The sequence below is a fragment of the Nuphar pumila genome, chromosome 3, assembly GCF_984573655.1.
Source record: "Nuphar pumila chromosome 3, dmNupPumi1.hap1.1, whole genome shotgun sequence".
Taxonomy (NCBI): Eukaryota; Viridiplantae; Streptophyta; class Magnoliopsida; order Nymphaeales; family Nymphaeaceae; genus Nuphar; species Nuphar pumila.
In genome coordinates, this window is record NC_143251.1 from 34855849 (window position 1) to 34880680 (window position 24832).

Sequence of the window (24832 nt, forward strand, 5' to 3'; positions counted from 1 at the left end):
CACTAATATACTCTCGATGAGAATTAGGATCATAACATCGATATCCCTTTTGATTTTTGGGATAACCTATAAATATGCATTTTTGTAGCTTGAGCAGCTAATTTATCACGGTCAGGGCCAAATTTGTGTACAAAACAAACACATCCAAATATTTTGGGAGCTAAAGAGAAGAGTGGGGTATTGGGTTTTAGGATATGTAATGGAATTTGATCACCCACGGAAGAAGAAGGCATGCGGTTGATCAGATAACAAGTAGTGGTAATCGCATCACCCCAGTATAACGCAGGAACATTAGATAGAATCATAATGGTCCGAGCAACATCAAGCAAGTGCCTATGTTTTCGCTCAGCCACCCCATTTTGTTGAGAGGAATAGGCACAGGAAGTTTGAGGTTGAATGTCATGATCTTGGTAAAATTGTAAGAGAACCTTTGATTTAAACTCAAGAGCATTATCAGTGCGAACAATCTTGACAATAGATTCAAATTGAGTTTTTATTTCAAGAATTAAAAATCTGATAATACTTGGAACTTCAGACCGTTCTTTTATTAGAAACACCCATGACAACTTAGAGAAGTCATCAACAATAACAGGATAGTATCAACACTGAGTCCTAGTAGGAATCTTACTAGGACCCCATACATCTGCATGAAGAAGTTCAAAAACTTTATTACTAGACTGACTCTGACTCGAAGGGAACGAGCTTCGATGATGCTTGCCCAGTTGACATGCTTCACACTGAAATGATGTGGTGGAAGGAATTTGAGGAAAGACCGAACGAAGCTTTGACAATGAAGGGTGACCAAGACGGCGATGCCACTGAACATGACTGAATGAATGTTCCACGGCAGCATGAACATTACCCATTGGATGATGTAGGTAGTAAACTCTATTTGCTTCATAGCCTCTACCAATCTTCTTCCCCGTCAACAAATCTTGAAAATGACAACCCATCGGATCAAATATTACTCTACAGTTTTGTTCTTTTATAAGGCAACTAACAGAGAGTACGCTTTGAGGAAAGTTTGGAGCATGAAGAACATTTTGCAACTGTAATGAGGAGGTTATAGAAATATTTCCCTGACCAACAACCGGGGAGAAACTCCCATCGGCTAATGAGACTCCTCGATGAGCATTAATATCCTTTAGATCTGAAAAAACAAGAGAATTTCCACACAAATGTCTGGATGCACCAGAGTCAATAATCCACTTACTGTCAGTTGGATGTAGATGATTTCTTGTTGAATAGGCAACACCAGCTACAGGAGGGGTGGAACTCACAGGACGAAGAGCTATCAGCTCATCATATTCAGCACGACTGAGGGTGATACTACTGTCACTTGCAAAGATATTTTTTTGTACCTTTGTTGCCTCGAGAGTAGTAACATTTGCTTTTAGAGCATATGAATTTGATGAAGAAGAGGTTGGCCGGCCATGTTTATCCTAGCACCGATCTTCTAAATGTCCAGATTTTCCACAGAATTTACATTGAAGCTTTCCTCTGCCTCCCATACCTCGTCCACGACCTCGTCCTCTGATATTCTGAATATTTCCACGCCCATAACCAGAGGAGACAACTAGAGCCGATGACTGGGTCACAGGCTGTGATTGTGGAAGAGATATCGCAAGTCTACTCAGGCGATTGTATACATCAGCAATAGTAGGTACATCTGATCCAGTCAACATTTGGACTTTTGCAACAGAGAATTCTGAAGATAAGCCTGTAAGAAACCGAGCAACCATAGTCTGTTCTTGATGATCCTTCTGCTTCGAACAACAAAGAGGCCTGTGAGCATTGAGTCTTTCAAACACAGCTTTTAATGATGCATAATACTGGGCCAAGGTTTGATCTCCCTGCTGTAAATTATATATCTCCTGTTCGACTTGCAGGATACGACCCACATTAGTCTCTTGTGAATACGTATCTCTAAGATTGTCCCACATCTGTTTGGTTGTATTATAATAAATTAAACCATCTGCAATATGGGTTTCGACACTATTCATGATCCATGACATAACTATGTCATTATCTTCATCCCAGGTCACATATTTTCCCACTTTTTCAATGGGTTCTTCTTCCAACAAGATATGTTTTCTACGATGTCCAGATACCGACATCATGAACGTTCTGGACCACCTGGCATAGTTAGTTTCATTCAACCTTACAGAAGATCCGTACGAAAAGGGATTGACAAATGCCTTATACTCTTCAATATTTTCCAATTTGGAATCACATTTCGAAGTTTCAGCCATACTGAAGATATACTTCTATTTCACCAGAGATAAAAAATCTGGACAGACTTTAATCAACACAGGGAATAGCGTGTGTTGCACTCACACGACAACCAGCAGTTGTTCACACACACAAAACCACGACAGTAAGAAACAACAGCCCACAACAAGCGTAATTTCCCAACACAGCAGGGAATCAAGCCTGCAGTTTCCACGACAGTAGTGAACAGCAGACCTACACACATGAATAATAGTTCCAATTTTTTTTTTTCAGCACAGCAGGGAGTCACGACCAACATAACTCTGCATATGCATAAACAGAAGCATAACAGAGGCTGCTCCCAGACATATAGAGCTCGGCAGTCATATCTCAATCACCAGCACAGCACAACAAGTGTGATTGTTGTTTCTCCCAAATAACAGGAAGTCACAACAGAAAAAAAACTCGACAAGAAGATTGCTGCCAAAGCCCAAACATCAGGATATTACGGCCATAAAACTTGGCAATCAAAACATCATGGCAGGAAATCACGGCAGGGATATCACGGCAACAGGGAATCACTGCAGGGATATCACGGCAACAGGAATCACGACAGGGATATCACGACAACAGGGATCACGGCAGGGATATCACGGCAACAGGAATCACGGCAGGGATATCACGGCAACAGGGAATCACGGCAGGGATATCACGGCAACAAGAATCACGACAGGGATATCACGGCAACAGGGAATCACGGCAACAGAAAAAAAACAGGAAATGAGGAGCACGCATCCTGTTCTCTTAGATCTGATGACAGATCTGGGCCATGACCTTGGTCAAAACCCAGATCTGTTATCAGATCTTACACAGAAACATAAACAGCTGACCTGGATTTTTTTTTTCTCGTTGGTGTAGAGAGAAACTCGGCAACAGTTTGATCACGATCGATTAAGCTCCCACGATCGATGCTCTGATACCATGTAGACAAGTGCACCACACCCTTGGTAGAGAGAGAGAGAGAGAAACGGCTGCACATGTAGAGAAACTCATTAATTAACATTAGAGCTCTCTCTATGTTAAATAGAGAGAGGCCAAAATAATAAATTACATCTAAGTCCCTTATTTAATAAAAAATTCAAATAACCTCCAAACTAAGAAGGTTTAAACTTAAACCACCTACTCTCAACATATATAAATGAAAAAAATATATATGCTGAATTTTAAAATCTGTTAAGCCCAGGCAGACTCACAAACGATTAAAGCCCAGCCGAGTGCAGGTCGGCTGGGCAGATTTACATTGTTGTTCAGGCCCAGCCGACCTGCGTGTTCGGCTGGGCAAATTCAAAATCTGTCAAGCCCAGCCGAATGCTGGTCGGCTGGGCAGATTTGAAACAAAAAAAAAGAACTTTTTTTTATGGTCTTATGATTAAGCCCGACCGATTGCATTAGCTGGGCCAATTCTAAAACAGGGAGCCCAGTCGACTGTCTCAGTTAGGCAGTTGCATAAACTGGCAAAGCCAGCCGACGGCATCGGCTGGGCAGAATCAGAATCAGAATAAAAAAAATAAATATATAGACTGGTACAGTGTGGGCAGATTCAAACAAAAAGAAAACTGGGCAGTGTTGTATGTTGTTAAAGCCCAGCCGACTGTCGGCTGGGCAGATTCAACAAAAAAAAAAGAGGGTATGTATGTATGCATACCCGTATTCGGTCTGCAGATTTGGAACATATTCATACAAGTTACATATGACTGATTTTTTTTACATGTTCGTGTATGCCCAGATTTACATATTTATGTATGTTTAGATTTACATGTATGATCAGATTTACATGTGTGTATATGCTTATTAAATGTTCATAATTATGTTCAGAATTGAATATGCTAAATGCTCATAGTTATGTCCAGATTTATATATGTCAAATGCTCCTGTTTATGTTCAGATTTACATATATTAAAAGTGCAGACTTTGTACATGTTGAGTGTATAGATTTATACATGTGCAATATCCAGATTATGCATGTTTATGACTGGACTGTTATGCATGTTTGCATATGAGCATTTGAATATTTAGATGTGACTACCAGTGTTGTCCCGTGTGCGGACAGCATGGCTTGAACTCGGTGGGTATGTGTTGTACCCCGAGCTTGTCCAAAATAGCAGAAAGAGTTGTTTATTACACATGCCTATAAAATTTAATAAGCTATTTACATACATATGCATGTAATGGAAACGTGAATCCTGAATTCTACATTGTTGTTGATTACATGCATGTTTGCATATTATGCATTAAATAAGTATTTTGCAAGCATATGATCATATGCATATGAGAAATTGTTATACATGTACATCCTTTTTATGTTTGCATGAATGTGCATGTATGGACATGTTTGGATAATTGTGTGACCATATGTTTACAGTGGTTTTTGCATAAGATGCATCGGTGATCAAATGAGAACCACTTTAAGTTATGTGGGCCACGAGCATGTATTGCTCTATGTTTTGTTATATGCATCGCAAAAATTAATTTGATACTTATTGAATTTTTTAATTAATTACACTATTAAATATTATAATGGCTAAAGTTTCATGTTGTGTTTTGCATGTTGAATTGCAAAACGAATTATGTTATTGTGTTTTGCATGTTGATTTGCAAAACAAATGTTGTTGTTGGGTTTTGCATGTTGATTTGCAAACCGAATATTGTGCCATGAAACCTATCTTTTGATAAAAAGATAAAATGAACAAAACAGTGTAATTAATGTTTCTTCCTGGATGTCCCTTTTATAGTGTGGGAATCCTGGATTGCGGTTTTGGGGAATCATGAGGATACTAAAACTTTGTATATGATTGTACTCCTGAACTCAATTAGGTGGTTCACCTCCCGGCCACAGTTTTAGGGAGATTATACCACTTTGCCTAGGGGTGGTGTGTAGACACAGCTATTGTTATTGGTATACCAAGAAAGTGACATTAGTGGATGCCGATTTTCCTAGTATCCCGACATTAGATGTTGAATTTTAATGTTCCGATGGATGGTGTTGATTCCTGATATTTGTCGAGGGCCAAGTGTGAAACTCAGTAATAAAATACAAGTGTGTTAAGGTACAACTGGGAACCAAACTTGAATTTTGAAAATTTATTGTGCCCGTTTTGAGTATTTGTGGGTTTTAATGAAAAGTGGAACTAAAATTGTATGCATTTAATAGGGAAATGCATACAAAAGAAAACTCTGATAATAACTTAAGTTATTCATGCATGTGCATTGATATCATACATATTTACTGTTCTGCATTAGTTCATGCATCTTTACCTGTTCTTTCAGATATGATATATTATTGTTGCATGATAATTGTTCTCTAATGCATGAATGATTAACACTCAAAATTGTTGTAGTTGTATTCTTCTAAAAATGTGGTATGGATTTGATTTATGTTTTTCTTGCTTGTTTGAATTATTAGAGGAATTTATATGCAGGATCTATGATTCTGACACCATATTCGTTATGTTTTTCAGATCCTCTGAAGCCTAGTGCTGAAACCAATTGCTATAAGGAACCTACGAAGACTGCGTGACTACTTTGACGTTTTACTTTGGTATAGTATAGTTTTATTTTTATAGATATTCATTTGCTTATTGTTCTCAAACTCTAGTTATTGATAAATAAAGTTATTTTAGTTGGTTGATGGTTAATGTAAGATCCCTTGTAGCTTTGGAATATGTTGTGACTATAAGGCCTTGGGTCTCTGGGTTTGTTTCCGTAATTGTTTAAAAAAAATCAATTTTCAATAGGGATGAGTTGGGGTTGTTACAAGAACCTAATAGAAGTACCCATATTACATAGCAATTAAACAATAGATTGCTACTAGTATGTACCAAGGATTAACCGGCCGCATTATTACTCTCCCTTAAAGCATCACTATCAAGTTCATGAATTACCTATTGTGGCAGATCTTTGAATGAATTGATGAGAGTTATTGTCTTCAACAATCTCGACCAAGTCCTTTCTAGTTTTGACAAGAATTCTTCAATATAAAAGGGGAAGAAAATTGGTTTTTTACTATATTCCCAAACAATGATGATTTGCAATGGTCTTAGAGATAGTTATGATCCTTGTCACTAAGATATGTATTTTAATAAACTATTATGCTAGCTATTCCTAATTGTACCCTCTCCCTTTACATAAGGAAGTTTTTTCTCTGAGAGGAGAAATTTAGCAACATTATGAGTCTTTCTTTTTATTAACCAAAACTTTAATGCTTGTGATGTGCTAGAGGCAGAAGCGAAAAGAAAAAAATGGTGATAAAAGATGTGGAAGACAGATTTTTAGTTTGGTCATGGATTATTGATGACTCAATTGAAAAAATGACTATAGAGGTAGACTAGTGTCAGTTTATATGGATGAAATGCCAGTTTTAGTGGATAAAGCTGGGTTTTGTAGAGCTAATAAGCAAAGGAGTCACCTGCCAAGATTGTATTTTAAGAGTGAACCGGAAAAGTCTGTAGGGATCAATACAAACATGATTTCCTGTCTTTATGAATCACCATCCTGCCCCAACTCCTTTGTAAGCAAACATACAGGTAGGAAAAGACGGTGAAGAGAATCAAATCACCTTAATACTTGTGCGGAGAATTTGGTAAGCACATCACCTGCATATCTAACATGACTATATATAGTATGGCTGCAAATCATGTGATGAGAAATTCAGATATATTCTCATCCATTGTCCCATGTTCTGGCAAAGCTACGATTGCTAGTAGGATGGGTTGGCTAGCTCAATTATTTACATTTGTCACATCTCATCTCACAGATGCTTGATCCCCATTTCCATGTATAAATACAATGGGATTACCTTTTATTTTCACAACCTTGTTTTCTAAAAATAAATAACCATAAATTGGAATCATCTTGCCTTGAAAAAGAAGGTGATCCATCTGAACTTTCCAATATAGGTACGATGCTAGATTGATCCAGTGGCTAGCCCCACCTAATGGCATCCCAATCTTAAAGGAATAATAAGCAACACAATGTTTTCTCAAATGAGACATCATGGATCATCATTCCTAGAGCTTTCAACACCTATCTTGTCACTGGAAGATAATAAGGGTGCCAGTTTGCAACATCCTTGCTTAGGCTACTTGTAACAACCCCAACTCATACCCGTGGAAAAAGTGATTTTTTTTAAACAATTGCAGAAACAAACCTAGAGACTCAGGGGTCTTACAGTCGTAACACATCCACAACCACAAGGGATCTTACACAACTATTGTCCAAACTAAAATAACTTTATCCATCAATCAATAAAGTTTAGGAAAAATAAGTAAAGGAAAGACAAGTAAAACAAAATATAGAGCCACTTTGTTCTAAAATAATTCGTCAGGTAGTCACGCGGTCCTCGTAGCTCTCAAAAGTAGTCTATCTTGTAATATCGCATATTTTCGTATTTAGTCATTTTATAAGATTTTTGAAAAATTGGCCAAGTCTGGGAGAAAAATCGTTTGAACCTCGATTTTAGACCAATGTTTTTGAGTCTGGGCTTGGCCCAGGTCTCATCGACAAGGTCGAGACGAACCAATCAAAGCGTGAGAAAGAGTTTTATTTTTTACCTTTAAATTGAAGCAAAATTCGAGTGAAATTTGAGTTATTTTCAGGCGAAATTCAGAATTTGATATTTGTGTAATATGTCGTTGGATGCGTCTCGGAATTCTGAGCGCAACGATATTTTATTTTCCTAAATTCGAGTTTCGGTTGGCCCAAAAATTGTATTTTTTTTAAAATTGAGCAATTTGTTGGTTCGGATCCGAACTTGGATCGGACCGGATCTGATGGATTTGATCCAAATTAATATGGATTTTGACTCTATCCAAGACCCATATTAATCTGGTATTGATCCAGCACAAGACCTATTTGGATTTTTGAGATGGATTTGGATCTTGGATTCGGATCCAAATCCAAATCCATGCCCAACGATTTTTTCAACTTTAAATTCATTAGAAACTTTTAAATTGAAGTTAATTAATGTTAAGAAGCTTCTCAAGTTAATTTGATAATTTTTGGAAGCTTCTGTAAATTTATTTATTATTTAATATTAAATAAATAATGTAATTCTGAAATTTTAATTTGACAATTGTTTAGGACTCTAAATAGAGCCCTTAAACCCATATAAAATCACTTTAGAAGTGTTCTAGTTCAATAATATGATTTTTGGAAGCTTCTAGGTATTTATTTATTAATAAATAAATAATAATTAATTTTAATTAATTAATTTTAATTAATTTTGAGATTTATTTTTAGAGAGTTTAGGACTCTTTATAGAGCCCTTGTTCATGCCTTAGAAGCTTTAAGAAAAACTTTTAAAAACACTCAAATTGGAAAAGTCAACACTTGAAGAGTTTCGAAAAATTCAAAAAAGTGGGTGAGAGAGAAGAGAGTTCGAGTTGGGGCTGCACTTTCTTCTCCAGCCCACCTAGAGCCCTATAAATAGATCAAAACAAAAAAGAGAGAGAAGAAAAGAAAGAAAGAGAGAAAAGGGGAAAAGAGAGGAAGAGAGAGAAAAAGAGAAAGAGGGAAAATGAAAGGAAAAGAGAGGAAGAGGAAGAAGAAGAAGGCTATCTTCTTCTATCGTCCGACATTTTCCACCATTGTACTTGTTTCTTTTTCGATCTACTGTAAATGTACGGGTCTTCTCTATTGAATCAAGTGGAAAATCAAATGTAGATGGGTTTTTCATGCATGATTTAGATGTAAATCCATGGAAAAAAGAGTAGATCCATATGCCTACTCTATAATACATGAAAGAGGATCCATGGATTTGTTTTCGATTTCATTCACCATTTTCAAAATAAATTTCTGTGTATATATCTTTTATCCTAAACAGAATTTTATTTTATGTTAAAGATGGCTTTTAGATTCAAATCCTACGATTTCCCCAATGTACAAGTTGTTGGATGCATGTAGTCATCTGAAAGAAATTATAATTATGCATGCATGTCATATTAAGGAATCTGAATATGTATACTTAAATAAAAATATGTATGAGAATGTGGTAGCATACTTGTTTTGGATCATGTATGGGAATGTATAGCTCACACGTTGCATGTTAACATGCATATGGGAATACATTTGATGTACGAAATCGGTCATGCCTAAATCTAAGATTATTGTACATGCCTACATTAGAGTAAATATGCAGACCCAAGCATACTGTTGTTTAAATTTACATATGCAAGTATATTGTATGGACAGATTCATATGATAGTTTACTTGGAATGAAATACGGTATATGTATACATTGCTTCAAGTAAAGAGGAGTAAATCTGCATATGTGGAGTGTGAGGTTGCATATACATGATGTCTCAAGTTATGAAAAGGGACTGAATATGTTCAGTCGGCTGGGCATGAAGCAGGGGTACAGCAGATTGTTTAAAAAAAAAAACCAAGTACAAGCGCTTTTCACTGTGTACAACATCTTGCAACTTGTAATTCACAATAACCCTATCATCAGTGAGGGTAGATAAGCATTTTATCTATCTACATACACCTCAAACAGTGAATACAAGTACAAATATCAAGATGACATAAAGAAGTCAAAACATAAATCATACTACAGGCATTCAGATTAATAGTTGGAATAACTACTAAATGTATTTTCCAGAAATAGAAGGAGTTGAATCTGCATTAGAACCCTTATTGGAAAATTTTTGCACATGCCATTGTAGGCAGCCGCATTATCATAATTTTTTCTTTTTTTAGTGGAGTCTTGCAGTCTGGCCGGCAGACCTGCCGAGCCCTACTCGACTGGTCAAGCTGGCCAGACCTGACCCAACCCGTCGGGCCTGACAGGTCCAGCTGAACTGGATTCAGCTGGCCTGTTTTGTCAGGCCTAAGAGGTGGGGCTGCACTTGAAAAAAAAAAGAGTCAGAGTTTGTGTAACAGGTGGGTGGCTTGCTACACCCAGCTGATTGGGTTCAGCTGGGTGGGGTTGGAACCCCAGCCGACGGGGTCGGTTTGGCCCAATAGGCTTACTTCAAGAATATGTATTTTAGCACGTGGCTCGTTTGAAATCTATAACTTGAATTTCAAAATGCATGTTAAATTTCAAGCATGTGTTATGTACATGTACCTCGATTTCAATACATGTTAAGATTGGAATTGTTTATACGCTTAAACTGATGTGACATGCTTAATTATTATGCCTTATGAAGTTTGTTTCAAGTGTATGTGCATACATGAAATTGATGTGTGTTGCGCATGTACTCAAATGCATGAGTGCCCACTTTTCCAAATTAACGTGATTCGTAAATGAAAGCATGTTTATGGAATGGTTTACTTAAATGGTGAACACATGCATATGAATGTTATATTTTATGCACATTGTTAATTGGTTAAATTGGTATATATGAATGTGCATTTGGAGGCATGTTGACATCATTGCATATATTGCACGTGATCTTTGCATATGGGGCATTGATGATCAAATGAATCATCGTAGGCCTGGTGAGCCTGGAGCTTTGGTTTGCTCCTTCTTTACTTGTTTATAATGCATCACAAAAATCACATTAATATTATTGCATTGTTCTATGTTTTTCTACGGGCGATGGTTCCGTAATGGTTCCCGTAGGGAAATATGTGAGCTTGTGCCCTTGTTTGCATGTTGAATTGCAAATTAAAGAATTAGCTAATAATAAAGATAAAAGAACAGTAAAATATACGTTCTGAGATCTCACACCATTAGAATAAGAATCTTAAAGTTTCAATTTTGAGGGACTACGAGAATACAAAACTCTATGTGCATTATTGATTACCTTTGAACCCGATATTGAGGTTCTTTCTCCTGACTACGGTTTTAAGAAGAGTCTGTCACTTTACCTCGGGGTGGTGTGTAAACACAGCTGTTATTTTGGTATACTAAAAAAATGACACTATTGGATGTGGAGGTCCTTAATGTCTCGACATTAGATGTGGAGGTCTAATGTTTCAAAGGTGATTCGGTCGAGGGCTAAGTTTGGAACCCAGTAATAAAATACAACTTATGTGCTAAGTTACCCTGAGAACCCTACTTGACCTCGAAAAATTTTACCTGTTTGGTGTATCCGCGGGCAACGGTAATAAAAAGAGTAACATAAATTGCGTGCATTTAATAGGAACATGTATATGAAAGAATACTCTAATAAAAGATAATAAGTTATTCGTGCATATGCACCAAAGTCATGCATATTCCTGCTATGCACTAGATCATGCATATTTACTTGTTCTCTTAATTGTTATATGTTGGTAAATGCATGATGTTGTTCTCTAATGCATGTTAATTGGATGTATTGCTAAATTTGTGATCCCTGTTATTTATTAAATATTCTCTCATGCTTAATAATTGTTCTCTATTGCATGAATGGTTAATTGAATTATGAATTTGTCATAATTGCATCTCTTTAAAATATTACATGAATCTTATTTATATTCTTTTTACTTATTTGTTTCATTATAGGGATTTGTACGCAGAATTTCTTTGATTCTAACACACTACTTTTGTTGTTTTTCACAGCCTCATGTGATCAGTGAAGCGATTCGCTTCTAAGAGAGCTACGAGTGCTACACGTTTGCTAGACAGCTTCACAGATGAACAACATAGCTCTGTTTTACTTTTATTTATAGTTAATTGTCTATGCATTCTGAATTTTCTTATGCAATTGTCTCGAGACTACTATTCTTACTTATTTAATAAAAAATTGGTTTGTTATGGTGTGAATGATAAATGTAAGATCCCTGGTGGTTTGTTTGGTTATCCAATTATGAGTGAAACTGTAAAGGCCGCGGAGTCTATGGAAAGATTTCCGCAATGGTTAAAAAAAATCACGTTTTTAAGGTGTATGAGTTGGGGTCGTTATATATCTCATAACTGGGCATCAGAGGCTGTAAAAAACAATAAATATACGGTGTCAGAATCATAGATCATGCGTACGAATTCTTCTAACAATTCAAATAGACAAGAAAAGTATAAATCAAATTCATGCAATATTTTTAGAGGAATATACTATAATTATTTTATACTCCAAATAACCATTCTTGCATTTAAGAACAATAATCATGCTACAACAATATATCACATGTAACAAAATAAGTAAGGATGCATGATCTAATGCAAAACAGGAATATGTATGGAATTAATGCACATACATGAATAACTTATTAAGTTATTATCAGAGTTTTCTTTTGTATGCATGTCCCTATTAAATGCACATAATTTTAGTTTTACTTTTTATTAAAACCAACGGATACTCAAAACAGGCACAACAATTCTCGAGTTCAAGTTAGGTTTTCAGTTGTAGCTTAACACACAATTTGTATTTTATTACTGGGTTCCACACTTAGCCTTCGACCGATATCAGGAATCAAAACCATCCATCAGAACATTAGAAATCAACATCTAATGTCGGGACAGTAGGAAAATCAACATCCACTGTGTCACTTTCTTGGTATACCAATAACAACAGTTGTGTCTACACACCACCTCCAAATAAAGTGACGAAATCTCCCTAAAACTGTGGTCGGGAGGTGAACCACTTAGTTGGTTTCAGGGACATAATTGCACACGAAGTTTTAGTATCCTCATGGTTCCCCAAAGTCGCAGTCCAGGATTCCTACACTATAGAAGGGATATCCAGGAAAAACATTAATTACACTGTTTTTTCTTTATCTTTTTATTAAAGAACAATTTATTTCTCAACATTCGTTTTGCAATTCAACATGCAAAACACAACACCAAAATATATTTTGCAAATCAACAGGCAAAACACAGCTCGGGACCACAACCCGTTATAATATGAACAGTGCAATTAAATTCATAATTTCAATAAATCTCAAATTGATTTTTGCGATGCATAAAAACTAAACATGGAGCAACACCTGCGCGTGGGCCACACGACCTACAGTGGTTCACTTCTGACCACCAATGCATCAAATGCAAAAACCACAATGAACATGTAATCTATGCAACCATTCAACATGCTCACAAATGCACATATATTCACACACATGATAAATGTACATGTATAGCAATTTCATATGCATATGAACACAGGCTTGAAAACACACATTTGGTTCTCATATGTTTGTCTCATGCAATTCATTCAAATATGCACACACCTATGTTGATGCCTCATAAGTTACTTCCAAGAATTCAACCATTAGTAATATGCACATTTATACCACGATAATTTTGCACATGTCAGTCCAATCTTGCATAATATACAAATAACATTTTCTGTCACATTGTTACATGTACGCATCTAGTCACATGACAAGAGGCATGATAGAACACATAACATATCAATCCTGTATGCAGCTAACATTCAATGTATATATAAATCTGAACATTTAGCGCATGAATATATGTAACATATGTAAAACTGGATGGTGGTAACATGCAAAACAGAATTTTAAACATGTCTAAATATGTATATTTAACATGCATAATCTGTGTATTTAACCTGTTAAAAATCTAAACATGTAACATGAAGAAATCTTAATATTTAATGTGCGAAAATCAGCATATGTATCTATTCGAATACTTGACATGTATAAATCTGGAATGTTGACAGGTATTTATATATATACTTATGTATGAGTATTTCTTTTGTCGGTCCGATGTTGCCTAGAAAATTTTTCTGTTTGACATATATTGTTTATTTTTAGTTTTGTCTCAGTTCTGCCCTGCTGACAGTCGGTTGGGCTTTATCAGCCATATAACTTCCCTTTAATGGTGCTGCCCAGCTGACAGTCGGCTGGGCTTTTCATGTTAAGAGACTGCCCAGCCGACTGTTGGTTGGCTCACCATTCTTGTTTTTTTTTTAACTATAACTTGGCCCAGCCGAACCAGTCGACTAGGGTCCGGCAACAAGCAACCTTGCACAGCCGACTGGTTCGACTGAGCTTAGCCACCAGCAAATAGCCCAGATTCTCTGTGTTTCAAATCTGCCCGGACGAAACAAGGTTTGGCTGGGCTTGACAGGCTTTGCATCTGCCCAGCCGAACACAGGTCGGTCGGGCCTGAACAACAGATAAATCTATTGGACAGCACTAGGATCATACCCAATGAATAAATTAAAAATAAAACATTCACTATGATGTATTTATTTATTTTTATTTTTTGAAACCACACCTGCACCAGACCTGGGCTAGATCTGCACTCGTGTGTACATGTCAGATCTGTCCACATTATATGTGGCAGATCTGTCCAGATTTGTCTACCTATAAAAGTAGACAGAATTGCTCAGATCGACATATCTGAAAGTATATATATATATATATATATATATATATCCAGTCTTTAATCCCCAAAAAAAGAAATCATTAACATGTATATGCATCTTAATGGAATAGAGTAAATCTGTATATATATATATATATATATATGTGTGTGTGTGTATGTAAAAAAATCAGATTTCTATTTTTCTTCTGTAATTCCACTAAAACATTGCATAGAAACCGATCTATGCTCTTTTTCCCTATTCGAATCAAGAGAACGAACCCGTACCTTTTTTTTTTCTTGTTGTGGGTTAACCCACGAAGAAAGTAGCAGAAGAAGAAGGCATTGGTGGAGCTGCAGTTTGCCCCCTCTCTACGCCAATCTCTCTCTCTCCCTCTTTCTCTCGCTTTTCCTTCCTTCTTTTCTTCTTTTTTCTTTTGAGTTTATATAGATGCATCTAGGGGGTGACCCCCCCCCCCCCTTTTCCAGCACTTTCTAAAGAGGGCTGGAGATTGGACTTCCCATATGGGAGTCTATCTCCAACTCTTCTTTCCAAATTTTTTTTAAACTCCTCTTGTTGACTTTTTCAATTATTTCCCTTTTTTTTCAACTCTATTAGAGTTCCTTTATTCTCCTACCTTATGCCTTTCTCATAACTATTATCGACTCTTCTAGAGTCCCCACCATTTAACAACTTCTTAAATTCGGAATTAAATAATATTAAATATTAATTTAATTATTTATTAATAAATAAATATTCAAAAACTTCCAGAGGGTGACCTAACCCTCTGAGAGTCTTTTTAACTTTAAAATCCTTTAATTTAAACTTGTATACTGAATTTAAAGTTATATTTTCATTGGATCTGGATTTTGGATTTGGATCCAGATCCAAGATTCAAATCCATATGGATCCTGAGCTGGATCAGATCCTAATTAATATGGGTATTGGATTGAGTCCAGGTCCATACTAACTTGGATCATATGGGTCGGATTCGGTCCGATCCAATCTAGACCTGGTTCCATCGAGGCAGGGCCTTTTTTGAAAAAATGCGATTTTTGGGTCAACCGTAGCTCAAATTCGAAAAAGTAACATACCGTTGAACTCAGAATTTTGAGATGCATCTATCGATATATAATTTGAATTTCACCTTCAAAATTTGCCTGAATTTATCCTGAATTTCGTTCGAATTTTGCTTGATTTTAAAGGTTAAAAATATAACTTTTTATCACCTTTTAATTGACTCGTTTCGGTCTTGTAAATGAGACCTGGGCCATGCCCAGACTCAATTATCACATCCTAATATCGAGGGTTTTCCTATATTTCTACAACACAGCGAAATTTCATCAATTTCTAAATTTTAACTAAGTATGAAAATACACAATATTACACTAGTGCATTGTCAAGAAATGATCATTTAGAGCTTGATGTTACAAGCTTTCACAATTATGTATTTTGTTCAGGGTGCCAACTTGGAAAGTGTTCAAACTTACTATTTGATGCTATTAAGGCTAACTCTCTCTTTCTCTTATGGAAAATCATTAGCAAGTTTCTTTTGCTCCTGACAAATTTAAAATAGTATGGTGTCTTATGCACCAACTATCATTGATACAAGGTATGTAAGTAACCTTAGATAGACCAAGAGACACATTTATAGTTTGAGAATTCATATTAAAAGATCTCCATATAAATTTATTAAAATGCCCTACATAGTGAAAACAGATGTAAAAAATCTGCATGATATTCTTCTAAAGATTTCCTAGGAGCTAAAAATATGAACTTGTTAGACCATGATCAGCAATGGAGGTGTGCATATGTGGTGTGTGTGCGTGTGAGAGGGTAGCACAATCTAGTGGGAAATCATAGCTGTGAGCAAGATTTGCTAAATCTGACACCATAGACAAGTCATACTCACGAAACCTATTGAGCACTTTAGTTTGCCTATCCATTTGGGAATAGTAAGTTGTTCTCAATGTGAGTTTGATGTCTTGTAACTTAAGAATTCCATCAGAAATCTTCTCACAAAGATTGTGTCTTGTTCTCTTTTTAACACCCTTATCATCTCATTGAGCATGGAGATGCACTTCATCAAGGATTTGGTTACTGATCTAGTTGTGTGAGGGTGTAGAAGGAAGATAAAATGCTCTTAGTTGCTGAGCCTATCCACTACCACAAGTATGACAGTGTACCCAGCCACCTTGGGGAGGCCTTCAACAAAATTCATAATCAGCTTGTCCCACACTTGGTTAGGAATAGGGGGTGGTTGGAGAAGCCCCGTGGAAGAAGTGGCCTCATATTTGGTTCTTTGTCATAGATTGCATTTGGCCACGTAATCTTTGACATCTTTCTTGAGCCCATGCCATGATAATTCTCTACTTATTTTGTAGTAGGTCTTTTCAAAACCTTTATGTCCAGCCACTTAGGTGGCATGGAAGTGGTGTAGGAGCTTGGGGATGAGGGCCGACTCCTTAGGCACAAGAATCCTTCCCTTGTGCAAGTGGTAGGCACTTTGAACCTCATAGGGCTTAACCAGGGTTACCGGAAGCACCATAGGGCATGGGGAAGCGCGCTTCCCCGAAGAGCGTTTCGGAAACGCGAAACGTGTTGCTTCCAAAACGTACTGGGAGGTGCCAAATAAATTGGGAAGCGCGCTTCCCAATTTAGGGGAAGTGCGCTTCCCCTTATTTTTTCATTTTTTTGTGTTTTCAATTTTATTTTTATTTATTTATTCTCTTTTTTCGCTTCCCCATCGCTTCCTAGGTCGCTTCCTAGATCACGTGAAGTGCTTTCCCATAAGGCTGAACTTATTGGATAAGATTTGTTACGCCAGGGAAGGCTTGGGACGGTCGAATCACATTGGTTCCACAAACTTGGCAGCACAGAGACAAGGTTGGACCTTGGGCAACCCCCAAAAATCCAAACCAGGCTTCACACAACCTACTAGAGATCAGTTAACCAAAGATAAAAGAAGAGAAGGGTGAGCCCTTAGAGAGAGAGAGAGAGAAAGAGACGTGAAGTAAGGAAGAGAAGAGAGATTTAGAGGCGAGAATTAGAGAGAGAGAGGAAGACATGAGAACTCGGAGAGAAATTATGGTTTTCATTCTTGCCTCAACAAGGGAAATGCATGGCCTTATATAGGCGTAGGAAGCCCTCATAAGTTCTTTACACAAGTTACAAAAAATATTAAAATTGCTACCAATCTTAAGCCTCCTTAGACTCCAAGTTGACTATGCTATTTCTTGAATCCTGACCTCCAGAAATAGTCAAGCCTCTTATCGCTTCTTTCTCATTCTTAGAACCCATATTCAAGAGGGTTTCACGCCCCTCTAGTCTGACTAAAAATAGGGAAACGCCTCTTGGGTGGGCCCCACCAAGCCAGTTGCTCTAGCTCCTAGGACCCTAGATCCGGCTCATCTTGATATGTATCAACTTGTGCTCATGCACTTTGTATTTGTGCTATTGTATGCCCTTAGTGGCTCTTGTTCTTGTACTTCAGCTTCATTCCAACTTGTAGATGTATACTGCATAGGTGGTGGACAGCGGAAAACATATCACAAACAAGAGTATTGACTTGTGCCTACATCAGTTTGCATCATCATTTTTGTGTTTTTCTATTTAACAATTGTTTCTCCACCAAATGGATGTCAAGGATGATCACATGAGGTGTAAATGGAGTATGTTAAACAATCACAGTGCTACAAATCGATTCAAAAGCATGCCTGATGAGTAGAAGCAGTCCAACTTCCTCATATAGAAGGCACTAATCCACCATGACCAATCCCTGAAGCCGCTCAAACTCATTCTCTTTCAGATACTCGTATCATATCCCTGTTCAGGTGACACATGGTGTGGGCTGCCTAAAGAACCAACAAGAAGGTGCAAGAACTCATTTCCATTCTACTGGATCATGTATTGGTTTAAACCTCTTTATGGTCCAAACACGCTTATTCCACCACTTTGAGACTTTACAATAACTGTACTAAAAAGTTTATTTAATTCCTTGTTGCACTAAATATGTTGTTAGTTATGACGACCATTTTTATCCTTTTCTATGTAATTTAGGTTTTATACAAAGCAGATAATCCAAAGTCACTTCCATAAGCATCAGATGCAAAGTCATTTAAATTGAATATCTCAAGCATTTGGTTATCTGAAGTACTTCCAGTTCCATGTTATTAAGGTTGAAAGCAACAACAGCTAAAGAGATGCATTATCAAAGTTTTCAGTTTCTCATATCTTTAAACAGGAAATAGTTGAAAGCAGAAATAGCAAACCTGGCAGTGATCATCGGTTAAAGGTTGGTCAGAATGTATTATCTGATTCAGATCAGTGTCCATCAACTCATATACAATATATACATCATTGAAGTTTTCTTTCTGTGGTGGTCGTACGATATCTTTGATGACAATTATCTGGCAGGAGGAAAAGTTAAGTTAATGAAGTTATTTGAAAATAAAATAATTTAATAAACAATGTAAAGTAGCTTAACAATCTAAATGGCAGCAGCAAAGAGAAAACCACAAGTAGTACATTAGATCTTAGACATCAATATCTACATTGATACCGCATTTTATTAGTTTTGGAAACATTTTTCCTGCTATAAATGACAGCACAACTCCTGATTGACTTGCTGAACATTAACCCAATGAAATATGATTCTGAAAGCATGTACTAAATAGCAGGTGAAAACTACATATATTTACATTAAATCTTAAACATCAAAATCTGTTTCAACCACTGAGAAAGAATGTAAGTTTGACATTTTTGTACTATTTGCTCTGCAATAAAATTTTCTTATGCCATATTCAGTTCAGCATCTTGTGCAATGATTGTGAAACAAGAAATGCTTCACGAAACTTACATTTTCATGATCCATGTGATAGAGGAGCTTTATTTCTCGAAGAGTCCTTTTAGCATCAATTCTGTTGTCAAAAGCATTGCCAATCTTTTTAATAGCTACCTCCTCCTTCTTCTCTGAATCAACAGCAGCACTGGAGAACCAATGGATCAGCGCATCATAATAGGGTTCACAGTCAGAGGAAAAAGCAATACAGGATCCTTATCCAGTTAGCCAATTGGATATGTTTTATATGCAATATATCTGTCGGATTATGGCGGATGCAAAACTGCACACAAATACTAATTTGGTTCAGATTCAGTCAGATATCCAACCCAAACTTGATTCATTGACATTCCCAAACATAGGCAGTTTGAGTAGACAATGACAGAGTCTGTTCTGTTACTAGGTGTTGAACACATGCAGAAACATGATTTACTATGGAATTCTGAAAATAACATTATCATTGGATATAGCAAGATATCATGTATAATTTGTCTTCCCTTTTTTGTTAGTATTGAGCAAGTAAATAGAAAAATGAACCAGAAAAAAGGAAGAAGAATGAAGGAAAGGAAAAGAAGATGAAGGAAAGGAAAAGAAGATGAAGAAGAAGCAACAGAACAAGAGGGAGAAATGTCAGGTCTCATAAAAGCTGATTAACATAGCAAATGATGACATATAGGTAGGCTGGAAAAAAAATTGAAGAAACCGAACATGAGATGTTCAAACTCCACGTGGCAAGTTGAGCAAAGCTTGGTTCATGACCCATTCGAGCTAAATAAAACATATCTAGAATTTATTAGTACTTAAAAAACCTGTGAGAGTTAAGCTGAGACAAACACTTGTTGGAGTTCAGCTTACCGAGCTTATTTTACAAGTTCAAATGGCTCCTCTCATTTCACAGCCCTACATATAGGCCATAATAGTATTCAAATTATGAAATTATCACAGCAATGCTTGTGCAAAAGGACTGTGACATCTCAAATTAAAGGACCATATAGCGTTGGTTAATAACCTTACATGAAGGACATAAGTTAATAACATAAATAAAATGCAATATTAACTTAATAAGTGCATTCACTCCCCCAAATTCAAGTGAAGTCTTCATCCCCAACTCAGTGTTGCTTGCAACCTCCCTAGATCCTCCACGGCCTTAGATGAAGATATCTTCTAATTGATTTTGAGGCTTGAGATGAGATTGAACTATTATAAACTTTTTAAGAAAGAAACTACACTATTTTTTCTATATATGGTGTCCTTCAAGGATATGGAAGAATTGATGCAATGGAATATCCGTATCGCAGACCCCAAACAAGTTTACATGGCTTGCATATGAGAGGCACAAGAAGCATGCATACTGCCTGTACTCGCCAATGGGGATGCAAATAGGCCAGATTGTGGGTATTACCAGACCTCAATAATAAGATAGTCCTTAATCAAAACCAGGTACAGATTGAAGTAGATATGAAATGATTCTAGCTGAATTCAGATCCTAACTGCCACCACTAACATGGTTCACCTAGAGTTACAGGGCATATAATAGGTGAAAGCATGCTTATCCAGAAGCTCGGTTCAAAAGTGTGAGATATCTTGCTCCCGAAATGTGAAGGAAATCTCTCTTCCCCATACACTTCTCTCATGTTTCTTATCACGATTTTGAACCATGAAATTTATATTTTGAAAAAAAAACTTTTACACTAAAAAATCATGATATTCAAGAATAAACCTTTTATTTTAGTTTTTTAAATAAATATTATAATATGTTAAAAAAGGTAAATAATAAGCTTAATTAAAAGAGTTAAAATTATTATTGGAAAATTTGTTTACGGTTTTACATTTTTATTTTTCTTCTCTTCTTTGAGCATTCAATAGTTTTTTAGTCCATTCTGTAGTATACAACTCTGTCAACTTCAATAATGCTGATGTTATACTTAGTATGGTGTAGCAATGCACTTTTCATGAAAAAAAAAAGAAACATAACATTAAGTGGCTTTTTTGTCATTTAAAAGTCAAAAGCTAATTTCAAATAGTACTATAGTTATATGTATTATTTAGCTCTAAGTTTTAACTTTCAAGATGATAACTTCTTAATTTCAAATCACAAGAATAATTGGATTATATGTTTTAATTAGTTGAGGAAACATAGTTCATATTTTTCCTCACTTGATTTCATTTTATTTCTGGTTCTTTTTTGTTTCACTTTTGATTCGACTTTTATTTGTTTCTCAACCAATTCCAGTTTCACTTAACGTTTAATTCCCATTTTGCTTCCAAAAAGATTCCTCACTTCTCACTTCCTAAAAATTTGAAAATGCCTTGCTTCTCGCTTCTGTTTTGAATTTAGTTTTTTGCTTCTGCTTCCAAGTTCTGCAATCTTAGTTTCACCATTCTATAGCCATGACCATGACCATCACCCACATAGTTACACCATTTTTACGATGATCACCATTTCTATCGCAGACCACTATTACCGTGTGCATGCAAAAACATGCAATCGGATTATGGAGTCCAATTAGTGGCAAGTTCCATGTTAAACAGATAGGGACAAACAAACATTGAAAGGCCATTTCTGAGAGCAGGCTACAACTGAATTGGCTTGCATAGAAATGTGCTATGTTGATTTTCATCATTGTCACTGCTTGCCTTTAGAGATCATTGGATTCATCATGGCGCCATATAGAATATAGAGAATACTAGAGTTGACTGTTTTATATGTGGAAAATGGGTTTTTTCATTGTGAAGAAAACTATATCCAAGTGAAGAAGCCGAAGTCAGGTTGTATAGCTCAACACCAAGATTGAATAAAGAGGAATTCAACATGCAGTCATTCAGGTTACTTTCCTAAAAGCAAAAATATGATGGCACAGGCCTAGTTGGTTGATTTCTCCATCAAATACTGATATTATCGCTTAGTTTTCAAAATCTGAGAAAATCATCTTTCCGCTTCCTTCCAGGACTCAGCAATTCAATGAAATCAGCCATTTTCTAACTCTTGCCACCTACTAATATATTAGACACTTTGTCAATACACTTAACACAAACATTCTGTATATTAATTTGATGCTGGCATTTTCAGTGACCTAAGTAATCTTATTCTTCTTTTCCTTCACTTTTCTTTAACATTGCTCAATGCACTTAGGAAATTATAAGACCTCAAGAGGTCCAAAAACAAACAAAGAAATACATAAATCTTTCTCCTTCACTATATTTCTACAAAATCCACAAGCTACAAAGAAACATAGACCAGTTGTTCCAATGCAAACACTAAAAGCTTAAAATATGAACTAATTCAAGCAACCCATAGGAACCCAACAAAGAGATTAAAAAAGAAAAAGAAACAAGAAAGATGATTACCAAACGATGCCATAGGCGCCTCTACCGATGGGCCGCAGTGGAGGGACGTACTTTCCTGGCACTTCAAACAGATTCCCGTAGAGATTGTACTGAACGTAGCGCCCACCATGAGTGAGGACTCCCTTGATTTGACCATCACTCGAACTGCCACCACCACTTAAATCTCCAGTCATTTATGAGAAAGAAGCAAAATCTCCAACAAAGATCGGCAGAGAAGCCCAAATGGAAAGGTGGGTCAACGCCCAAAGTAGCAGCTCTCTCTCTCTCTCTCTCTCTCTCTCTCTCTCTCTAAAGCATAATAGATTTCATAAAAATATATTCGCATTGAAAACTTTTGTTGGTTTTATCACAAGAAACAGGAAACAATCGAATTCAAACTTCCGTCCCTCCTACTTGAACTTTTTCGTCTCTCTCTCTCTCATGAACGACTTTATCGTGTCTGTCCACACATAAATTGATACGTGTCAAATGATACCTTCCGTTTTTTTTTTTTTGGCAGTTCAGACTCATAAATGTGTGTGTCGATTTACAAGGAATCCACACCTGAATCAAGAGGTAGGCAACATGCTCGGCAGCCGGAAGCCACCCGGCCCGCCATGCGTCGGGTTTGGGCTATAATTTTAAGTTAGGTATCGAAAACCCGGCCCACGGGCTACCTGGCTGGCCCGATGGGCCTAAGTTGTTTATTAAACTTTTTAATAATATAAAAAAAAATTAAATTAACTATTATATATAATTATTATTATATACCTAATTAGTTGTATGGGAACTTGCTATTTTGTTAAATATTACTATTTGCCTAATAGTTGCATGTGAACTTGCTATTTTCTCTTTAAGACATAATTTCAGTCAAGCATTTATGAATCTTAAGATTGGGCCAAGTCGGGCCGGGCCGGGCCGGGCCAAGGGGGGTCGGGTTGGGACAAGCCGGGTCGGGTTGGGCCAAGCCGGGCCGGGCCGGGCCGGGCCAAGCCGGGTCGGGTCGGGTCAAGCCGGGCCGAGCTATAGTGTAATACTTGTAAAATTTTATGGCCTAATTAAACTTGAATTTCATGTTCACAAGTTGGTACGAGGATATTTTCATTGTTTTATTTTTTTATTCTTATTTGAATCTCGAATATCCTATTCGGATCTTCGATATTGAATCTCGAATATCTTATTAGTATCACCCTCACCAAGCTGGACCATAGAAATCTTTGCTCAACCCTGCAGTTGCTAGCACTTCCAACAAAACAATAGCTAACAGTTTTAGAATTACTCAAATAAACTTGCCCTCTGAGTAGAGAGGGAGCTTGCTCCATGGCAAAAAATCTAGGTGTCAGATATAATGCATAAAAAAGACACCCTCACCAAGCTGGACCGTAGAAATCTTTGCTCAACCCTGCAGTTGCTAGCAGTTCCAACAAAACAATAGCTAACAGTTTTAGAATGAGTCAAATGTGAATGAAGATGCAAAAAAGGCTAATAAGATTGAGGCCAAAATATTTTCTCCAATCCACACGGCCACCTGTAGCGGCAGAGGTGAGATGAAGGAGAGTAAGGGCTCGAAAGTGGAGGAGAGCGGGTCTGTAGGGAGTGGAGGAGAGTGAGGCTGGGTTGGAGAATGCACAAAAGGTTCCTCTTCCCCAGGATCGCAGATAGTGCATGCTTTAAGGAAGAGGTCGCAGCAGCCAACAAGGATTGATACTCTTCTATAGGTATTTTTCTTAAATTTTATGTGTAAGCATGTTTTTAGGTTATAGACAAGTAGATTGAATCTTGATTTTCAATCTTTAAAATATTATATTGGTTTGTGTATGCATGATCCACATGGAGAAGATGCAGAGGGTCCAATACCCTGCATGCACCTATTCTATTGGTTCAACACCTCGCTGCCCAATTTTGGAGGGAAGGACATATATAGTCTAGACATGGAGGTGTGAGCATTCTTGATCTACTTTTTGGCACATGTTTATTCATTAACATTGGTGGGAAGATGATCCATGGATTGTACTTGGAATGTGTCATCTCACTGAATTGCGTTGAGAGTATGTATGGAGAGTTGTCACACTTATATATCTATATGCAAGTTTGAATGAGTGTAGGAATGACAGAAAAAACATTGTCAGAATATTGGTGTTGTTGGAGGTATTCACTCTTTCAATTTTCCTTAACTTTGACTCGTACTCAAACATTTTGTAGAAAT

The 24832-nt window shown here is 36.7% G+C and overlaps 1 protein-coding gene and 1 pseudogene across 5 annotated transcripts in view; one reads left to right on the forward strand and one right to left on the reverse strand.

The window, feature by feature from the left end:
• Nucleotides 1–19766, forward strand: part of LOC149842554 (rhodanese-like domain-containing protein 14, chloroplastic) — a 69649-nt gene extending 49883 nt beyond the window's left edge. Inside the window, exon 7 of one of the 4 annotated variants that reach the window (XR_016430784.1) lies at nt 19443–19766. The gene's annotated coding sequence lies outside the window, so the exon portion shown is untranslated. Of the gene's footprint in view, nt 1–5729; nt 6015–17985; nt 18004–19442 lie in introns of those variants that run through there. The other 3 variants (XR_016430786.1, XR_016430788.1, XR_016430785.1) reach the window with 3 other exon arrangements.
• LOC149842555 (mitogen-activated protein kinase homolog MMK2-like) overlaps nt 1–22937 on the reverse strand; it is a 34957-nt pseudogene extending 12020 nt beyond the window's left edge. The window contains exons 1-3 of the transcript XR_016430782.1: nt 22648–22937; nt 19318–19447; nt 18731–18868 (exon numbers count right to left, since the gene is read on the reverse strand). The product of XR_016430782.1 is annotated as a mitogen-activated protein kinase homolog MMK2-like (transcript). The remainder of the gene's footprint in view (nt 1–18730; nt 18869–19317; nt 19448–22647) is intronic.
• Between the last annotated feature and the right edge of the window lie 1895 nt (nt 22938–24832).